Below are 9,473 nucleotides of genomic sequence, written 5' to 3' on the forward strand. Positions count from 1 at the left end.
TCTACAAATGTGGATACTCATTAATGCGGGTGCTCACTCTTTATTTGGCCTACAACTTGGCTTTGCCATGGAAATCATGGTAAGTGGGATAATACCATATTTTCCTTAATTGATGGTCGAATCTCCAATCTAGCTATGCAATTGATTAGCACTGGGGAGTTGTTTAAGAATAATGGTTGAGTGAGTTGAAAAGCCATCATTTATTTACATTCAAAGTAGCTGTGAGTTGTAAAATATTGCATAGCTAGTGAAATACATTGCTAATCTGATGGAATTAGCAGAGCCCCAAACTAGATCTAGCTAATTTTTTTTTCATTTTTGAACAACTGATTCCTAGAATTGATGCACTGAGATCTTCAAACTGAAAAAAATCAAATTTTATCACAAATTCACCACTGAATACTTATCTTAAATCTTTTTTGCACCATTGTGAACTTTGTGTTAGGAGGCTTATTGCCTAGCTTTAAAAACTGATCTAAACACTTGACCAAGCTCTAAAAATCTGGATATCTTGTCTCTCTAACATATTTAATAGGCCCACCAAATATTGTCACATGATGAAATCAGGGTCAAAAGATATCGACCTCCAAAATTTCCTTCTTGAAATCACCTGCAAATAAACATGTTAGAAAACCACAAAGTGGATTTGGATTTGACTTCGAAAATTGGGCAAACAGGCACTTGAGGTTCTGGAAACTGGGGTATTCATTAATTTCCATGAGGAAAAATTAATTCTATGATTTTGGCTCATGATGAGTAATGAGGCAAGTTTGGAAAGCATGCAAAGTTAGGTACTTAGAATTGCAGGACAAAGGACAATAGAAGAAAAGTGTTTTTTGCAAATGAAGAGGCCTTGGGAAAGTATCAAATGGATTCTTCAAGGTTTATAAACTAGCACGCTTGGAGTATATTTGGAGTAGAATATAGGGGTACAAACCAATTGATCCATGAAATCATGGATTTAGAGTTGTAACATCCTGAATAGGGGTACTGACCAAATCTGCATTTCATGACAGTAGTAAAAAGTTATAAATTACATTCGAAATCACGTTTGAAAACTGATCAAACAAATTCCTCATAAGCTCAAACCTAGAGTGTAGCAAGTATCTAACCCCTAGAATATGATGCAAAATAAATTTTCTTATTTGAGTCAACTGGTCAAAAGTTATAACTTGTCAAATAGGGCTATCTAGAAAAATGAACAATATGTAGATTTACAACAGAAGCAACTAACCAGCTTTGAGACATTCAAAACCTAGTCAAAACTTGTCAAAAAAAGCTGAAACTTGGAACATAGGTTCTTTTATATGCAAAATAAACATCCTCATAGTGGTGAGTCATGAATCTTAACCAAGTAAAAGATATTCAAAGGCAAATTGGGCCTCCGATTGTTGTTTGACACTAGCAAAAATGCATAACTAAACACTATAAAAGGAACTTTGTAGAATGGTTTAGAATGACAAAATAACAATAAAAAATAGATGCATATGCCAAATGAAGGGTTTTAATCAACTAAAAAACCACCTAGGCCTTGAAATGACAATCAGTTACATATGCATGAAAAGCATTCATAGGGGTTCATAATGACTCAAAATTTAGAAAGGACACTCAAAATGGGAATGCAATTTTGAGTGCCATCATAGTCTTAAAAAGACTTCTCCTTAGGATAGGTTCCTCATCACTTCCCTTATTATGAAATTCTCTTCTCACCATTATATTTTCTCTAGCCTCAGGTCCACTTAGTGAACCCTTAGTGTCTCCTTGAATCACAACAATTTTGTTACCTTGCCCATTTTCATAAAAATATACACTCAAAGGATCTATGCCCTTCTTTACCACATCAAAAATAATTACCACAAAATCCACCTCTAGAATAATAATTACCTCTTCCTCTATAAGAACTAGTACCTCCTCCTCAGTAAGAATCATCACCTTTCCACTTAGTCTTACTTTTGTCATCATTCTTCCATTTAGATTTGTCCTTATGTTGCATAAAATTATCAAATCTCCCACCTTCTCCATAAGATTGTTGGAAATATAGATGGAGTAACTAAGAGGGGGGGTGAATTAGTTACCACAAAACAAATCCATAGATCCCTAAGATGTTTTATAAACTAGTTACTATTGTCACTTGGTAGCCACACAAAAAAATGTTGTAACTCAGTAGATGTACTATATGCTAACTTATTACTAATCCTTAAGAATTCATAGAGATTTAACATGCACGCATAAAAGAAAGAACATGAACACATAAGACACTAGATTTAATGTGGAAACCCAATATGGGAAAAACCACCAAGTAACTAGCTATTGATTTTCACTCTTCTGATGTGAGCCTTGTTAGGAGCCAACCCTGTTAAAGGTTACAAAACACACTGTTAGGTGTGACCTTGTTAGAGGATTTGATCACCATGCTAGGAGTGGTCTTGCTAGAGGACTTTAGAACAATTCAATAGAATTATCACCTTGTTAGAGGATTTACAAAATGGCTATTAAACCAACTCTGTTAAAAGATTTAGAAATCACTGCTACAATGGTGAGAAAGTAACAAGGAGTTGACCTAAATGAGATGCAACTAAATTGCTGATACAAATCTCTATTTTGCTTCACTAGATCCTTTTTGATCGAATACAACTTTGCTGCTTCTCAAGGATATTTGATCCTTCTTCAAAATTTTCTCACACCTTCACATAATCAACACACTTGCATGCTCGCTCATTACACTTTAGAATTCACAACTTGACCTTTTATTTATACCTTACAAATTTTCAAGTCAACTCATTTACAAGTTTGAATTATCAATAATTATTACTTTAGTCAACTACAAATATTACATGAAACCATAAAACTTTATTTCCCAAAACAATGAAATCCTTCATTGGCTGATCCTACTCAGTAGACACTACTTTAGAAATGATTTCCAATGTTAACCAATTGAAGCTAAATGAGCACTGCAAACTCTAAAAAATATTTTGGAGACCAAGTGAACTAGGTAAACATTGACTTTCCTTTTTTGACCTTTGTGAGCTCAGTAGAAACTGACTTCTGCCATAGAAACCTTTGATGCCAGAGTGAGCTTGGTAGAAACTGTTTCCACAGAGTATATTTAGGAATGCTTGGTAGACTTTGAAATTTACTTTTTTGACCAACTAAGCTTAGTAGAATCTATCTAATAACTAATATGACATTTTTGTAACATCAAAAACAACACACAATTGAACAATTGTATCCAACAATCTCCCCCTTTGGCATTGATGGCAACGAAACATGTCATAACACAATGAAATTTGAGAATAAGTCTTTTTTGACAGAATATTTCTCCCTCTTAGATTTTATGCCACAAACTTCTCTTAATGTAGTAATCTCCCTCTATGAAGGAATTACATAGCTTCTTTTCAAATAGTAAACTCTCCAATAAACAATTTCAAATTTCAGAAAGATATGATAGTATACTCTCCCTCTTTGATAACAAATGCCAATGACAACACAAATCAAATCAGTAATAATATACCTTAAGTAGTAATTAATATGCAATGTTTCTATGACTATGATGCATCAAATGATAGATCTTCAAATTGGTACCTATTGATGCATCACTAAAAATTCCTTTTAGTGAGCTTCAAATAGGGGAATGAACCCTACCTTACCTCTTAGATACAAGAATGCATCCTTAGGTAATGGCTTGGTGAATATGTCAGCAATTTGTTCCTTTATATGGACATATTCCAATCTGATCTCCTTATCTTGCACCAATTCTCTAACAAAGTGATACTTTATTGCAATGTGCTTGGTTGTGGAATGCATCATTGGATTTGTAGATATGTTGATTGCACTTGTATTGTCACAAAACATAACAACTGGTTCTTTAGTCTCAACCTTCATGCCTTCCAATGATTGTTTAAATGAAAAAATATTAGAACAATTTACTACTACTGCAACATACTCTGCTTCTGCTGTAGATTGGGATGTGTAATTTTTCTTTTTACTTGTCCAATAAACCAACCTCTTTCCAAGAAAGAATGCTCCACCACTTGCACTTTTTCTAGCATCAATGCTCCCTTCCCAATCAACATTAGTAAACACTTTTAAGTCTAGATTACCTCCAAATTTGTACCATAATCCATAATCTTCAGTGCCTTTCAAGTATCTCATGATCCTTTTGATTTCCATCATGTGATTTTCTCTTAGTTTTTCTGAAAATCTTGCTACAATACAAACTACAAGAGCAATATCAAGCCTTGTATGAACTACACACTATAACTTTCCAATCATTAATCTATATAAGGTCTAATCTACCTCTTTTGATTCATCATCCTTGGTAAGCTTTAGTCCATTACATATGGGAGTCCCAACTGGTTTACAATCTTCCATACCAAACTTTTTGAGTATCTCCTTGATGTATTTAGATAGAGTGATTCAGATACCATTCTTTCTTTGTTGAATTTGAAGACCAACAAAGAATTTAATCTCACCAAACATTGACATCTCAAATTCTTTATTCACTTTCTCTAAAAATTCTTTGCATAGATCATCATTTCCTATAAAAAAGTATCATCCACAAATATTTTTGCCAAAACAATCTTGTTATCTGGGCCTTCCTCGATATAAAAGCTACTATTGTCATTAGTTCTCTAAAAACCAATCTGAATAAGATAGTTATGCAATCTTTCATATAGTTATGCAATCTTTCATACCATGCTCTAGGGGCTTGTTTCATGCCATACAATGCTTTGTGTAATTTGCAGAGAATGTCCTTCTTGTCTAGATCAACAAAACCTTCAAGTTGCTTAATATAGACTTCTTCATCTAGAATACCATTGAGAAATGTTGATTTGGCATTCATCTAATATACCTTAAATCCTTTGTATGCAGCATATGTAAGTAAGGTCCTAACACCTTCCAGTCTTGCAATAGGAGAAAAAGTCTCTCCGTGGTCTATTCCTTCTTCTTGAGAGTAGCCTTTACATACTAGTCTAGCTTTGTTTCTTGATACCTTACCATCTTCATTCAACTTATTTCTGAATACCCACTTAGTTCCAATCACATTTTTATCTTTAGGCCTAGGTACAAGAGTCCATGTTTTGTTCTTCTCTATTTTCTCTATCTCTTTGTTCATAGCCTCAATCCAACTTTCATTTTCCAATGCATCTTTGACATTTCTAGGTTTAAAATCAGTAAGTAAACAAGTACCTTTTAGCTTACTTCTTGCCATAGTACTTTCAAATTTTTCTCCAATAATCTAATTTGGTGCATGATGTCTCTTGACATACTTGGCCAATATAGGTTCCTTGCCTATTGACTGAGTTCTACTGTCTTCAATTTGAGTTTCAACTTCTAGCTTAGGTTGATCTATCTGCTACTTAGGTCCTTCAGACTTAGTAGGCATTTGCTTGGTAGCATCTAAATGTGACTCAGGTTCCTGAAACTCAGTTTGATCTTCTTACAACTTAGTGACTAAAGACTCGGGAGTAGAAGTTTTCTGATTGACAGATGTATCTGGCACTGTATCAGGTTCAATAAAAAAAAATCTCTTATAATCTTTTGATTCCTTTTTTCTTTCTTCTTTAGTCCTTTTTGAAAACTCATCAACTTTCACATGTGCACTTTCTATGACTTTGTGAGTAGATAAATTCAAATATCTATATACCTTACTCTTGCAAGAATATCTCAAAATATGCCTTCATCACCCTTCACATCAAATTTTCCTTTTCTAGATTCTTTCAAAATATAACATTTGCTTCCAAATACTTTTAGGTAACTTACATTGGGTTTATAGCCATACCATAACTCATAGGGTGTTTTGAATGAGTCCTTCTTCAACTATACTCTGTTTAAGGTATGAACTGTAGTGTTGATAGCTTCCTTCTAGTATTTGATAGCAATGTTCTTTTTAATCATTAGAGTTCTTGCATAGTCCATGATAGATCTATTCCTCCTTTCAGCTATTCCATTTTGCTTAGGAGTTCCAAGTGTTGATACCTGTCTTTTGATTCCTCTTTCAATGAGAAAGTTATTGAATTCATGGGAGATGAATTCACCACCTCTATCTGATCTCAAACATTTCAATCTTTTCACTATTTCCTTTTCTACTCTAGCCAAATACCATTTGAATTTTTCAAATGCTTTTGATTTCTTTCTCAGATACATGACAATCATCATTCTAGAGTAATCATCAATAAAAAGATTGAAATTTTTTTCTCTAGTATAGCTCTCAATTCTAATAGGTTCACACAAATTAGTGTGCACAATTTCCAAAACTTCTTTAAATTGATAGTTCTTACTTTTAAAACTAGTCTTTCCCATCTTACCAATCTGAAAATTCTTGCATAGACCAACATTGGGTTTCTTTATACTAGGAATGCCTCTTACTTTCCTAAATTTTCTTATTTTCACTAGGTTATCAAAGTTGACATAACATAACCTTCTATGCCATAACCAAATTTCTTCAACTTGAGCAATAAAACATGAACATTCACCAAGTTCGAGATAGAACACGTTACCTTTTGTCTATATGCCTGATCCAATCAACTTTCCTTTAACATCTAGCAGTCTTGCTTTTCCATGCATGAATTCTACTTTGAATCCAATATTGATTACCTCTACCACACTCAATAGATTGTGTTTTAGTCCTTCAACCCAATAGGCATTATCACATACAAGCTCTTTGGTTAATGAGATTCTTCCTCTTCCTTTTATACAATAAGGTTTATTATTACCAAACCTCACACTACCGCCATCATAGTCTTCAAAATGTTCAAACATTATTTTGTCACTAGTCATATGATGTGAACAACCACTATCTATGATCCATGTATCATTTGTTCTCACATGAGAGATAAGTGCCATCTTATCTTCCTCATCATTATTAGATTCAATTTTCAAAACAATGTAAACAATTTCATCTTCACTATTTTTAGAATCCTTAGAATCCTTAGCCATTTAACATGTTTTCTTACCTTTTTCCTTGAATTATTTGAAGTCTTTCTTGCCATTTCACTTGTGACCTTTCTTCTCATCCTTTTTTTTCTTGTTTGGGCACCTAGCAGCAATATGACCAATTTTCTGACATGAAAAATAGATTAGAGGAACCTTACCTTTGTATTTTCCTTTGCCTCTAGAATATTTTCTTGCAAGTAGAGCTTCAACCACCTCAAGATCATTTTCAGAACTCTATTCTAATTCTTCTTCACTTTCTGAATGAGATTCCTTTATCTTCTTGCCCTTTTCTTTGAGTGAAAGCTTGGCTTCAAATGTTGATTCAATGTTCTTGGAAGTTGGAACATAGTTGTCATAGTTATCTAGCTCAAATGCAGTCAATATTCCTACTATGGCTTCTAAATCTTCTTTCCTAAATTGCAAAAAATCTAATTGCATAAATGGGAAGCAATGTTCTAAAACCTTTACTTACAACTATTTCCTCCTTGATATCTCCTCCTGAAGCCTTGATTCAATTGATGCTTCCTTTGAATTTTTCAACATATTTAGCAATGTTTTCATCGTATCTCATCCTTATATAATCAAATTGGCCTCTTAGACTTTCTACTTTGGCTCTTCTCATAATATCATCACTTCCATAGATATCTTTTAGCTTATTCCACATAGCAAAGGTAGTTTTGCAGTCCTTGATATCATGATATTCTTCATAGCTTAGGGTAGATGAAATATCTATCATCATGGTGTTATGAGTCTTCTTCTCAGCAATGTCATTGACAAATAGTGTACCAGAAGGAGTTACATATTCTTCATCAACATATTTCAATCCTGTATCTCCAATGGAAGCCAGATGGAGTCTCATGAGACCTTGCCATGCTGAAAAGTTATCCCTGTTAAGCCTTGGAATTTCCCTCTTGCAAGACATCCTGATCTTTGGCTTAGATCCTTGAAATATTTCCTGCAAGCACCAAATTCTCTGATACCAATTATTGGAAATATAGATGGAGTAATTGAGAGAGGGGGTGAATTAGTTACCACAAAAACAAATCCACATATCCCTAAGATGTCTTATAAACTAGTTACTACTGTCACTTAGTAGCCACATAGAAAAATGTTGTAACTCAGTAGATATACTATATTTTAACTTATTATTGATCTTTAATCATTCATAGAGATTTAACATGCATGCATAAAAGAAATAACATGAACACATAATATATCAAATTTAATGTCGAAACCCAATATGGGAAAAACCACCAAGTAACGAGCTACTGATTTTCACTCTTCTGAACTAAGCCCTATTAGTAGCCAACCCTATTAAAGGTTACAAAACACACATTAGGTGTGACCTTATTAGAGGATTTGATCACCCTACTAGTAGTGGCCTTTCTAGAGGACTTCATAATAATTCAATAGAACTATCACCTTATTAGAGGATTTACAAAATGGCTGTTAAACCAGCTCTGTTGAGAGATTTAGAAATCACTACTACAATGGTGAGAAATTAACAAGGAGTTGACCTAAATGAGATGCAACTAAATAGCTAATATAGATCTCCATTATACTTTAGTAGATCCTTTCTTATCAAATACAACTTTGTTGCTCCTCAAGGATATTTGATCCTTCAAAATTCACTCACACAATCAACACACTTACATGCTCGTTCATTACACTTTAGAATTCACAACTTGACCTTTTATTTATACCTTACAAATTATGAAGTTGAATCTTTTACAAGTTTCAATTATCAATAATCATTACATAAATTGGCTATAAATATTACATGAAACAATTAAACTTTATTTCCCAAAACAATGAAATCCTTCTTTGACTGATCCTACTCAGTAGACATTGCTCTAGAAATGATTTCCAGTGTTAACCAATTGAAGCTCGGTGAACACTGTGAACTTTGAAAAATCTTTTGGAGATGAAGTGAACTTAGTAAAGACTGACTTTCCTTTGCTGACCTTGTGAGATCAATAGAATTTAACTTCTGCCATAGAAACCTGTGATGCCTGAGTGAGCTCGGTAGAAATTGTTTCCATAGAGTATATTCAAGAATGCTCCATAGACTTTGGAATTTTCTTTGTTGACCAACTAAGCTGGGTAGGCTCTATTTGATAATTGATATGAAATTTGTGTAACATAAAAGACAACACATAATTGAACAATTGTATCCAACAAAGATCCGCCTATGCCTCTCTGGAATCTCCCTTTTCTAGCTCTTTGTTTTTGTTCATACTTCTTTGTCAAGATCTCCTCAACTTTTAAGGCATATTGTTATACTTCCTCCACACTTTCCAATTTCACAAAACTTATTTCATCTTGAGCCCTAGATCTAAATCTATTTATGTACCTTGCAAATTTCTCCACATCATCATCCACATGTCTAGATCTAATGTCCAATCTATAGAATTCCTTTGTATACTCCACATTCATGTCTCTTTGTCTCAAATTTTACATTTTTCTCAACAAAATAAGTTGATAATCAATAGGAAGGAACTTTTTCTTCACTTTGTTCACCATTTTCACCCAAGTCT

The sequence above is a fragment of the Cupressus sempervirens genome, chromosome 7, assembly GCF_028749045.1.
Source record: "Cupressus sempervirens isolate cs-2001-9-10 chromosome 7, ASM2874904v1, whole genome shotgun sequence".
NCBI classification, from domain to species: domain Eukaryota; kingdom Viridiplantae; phylum Streptophyta; class Pinopsida; order Cupressales; family Cupressaceae; genus Cupressus; species Cupressus sempervirens.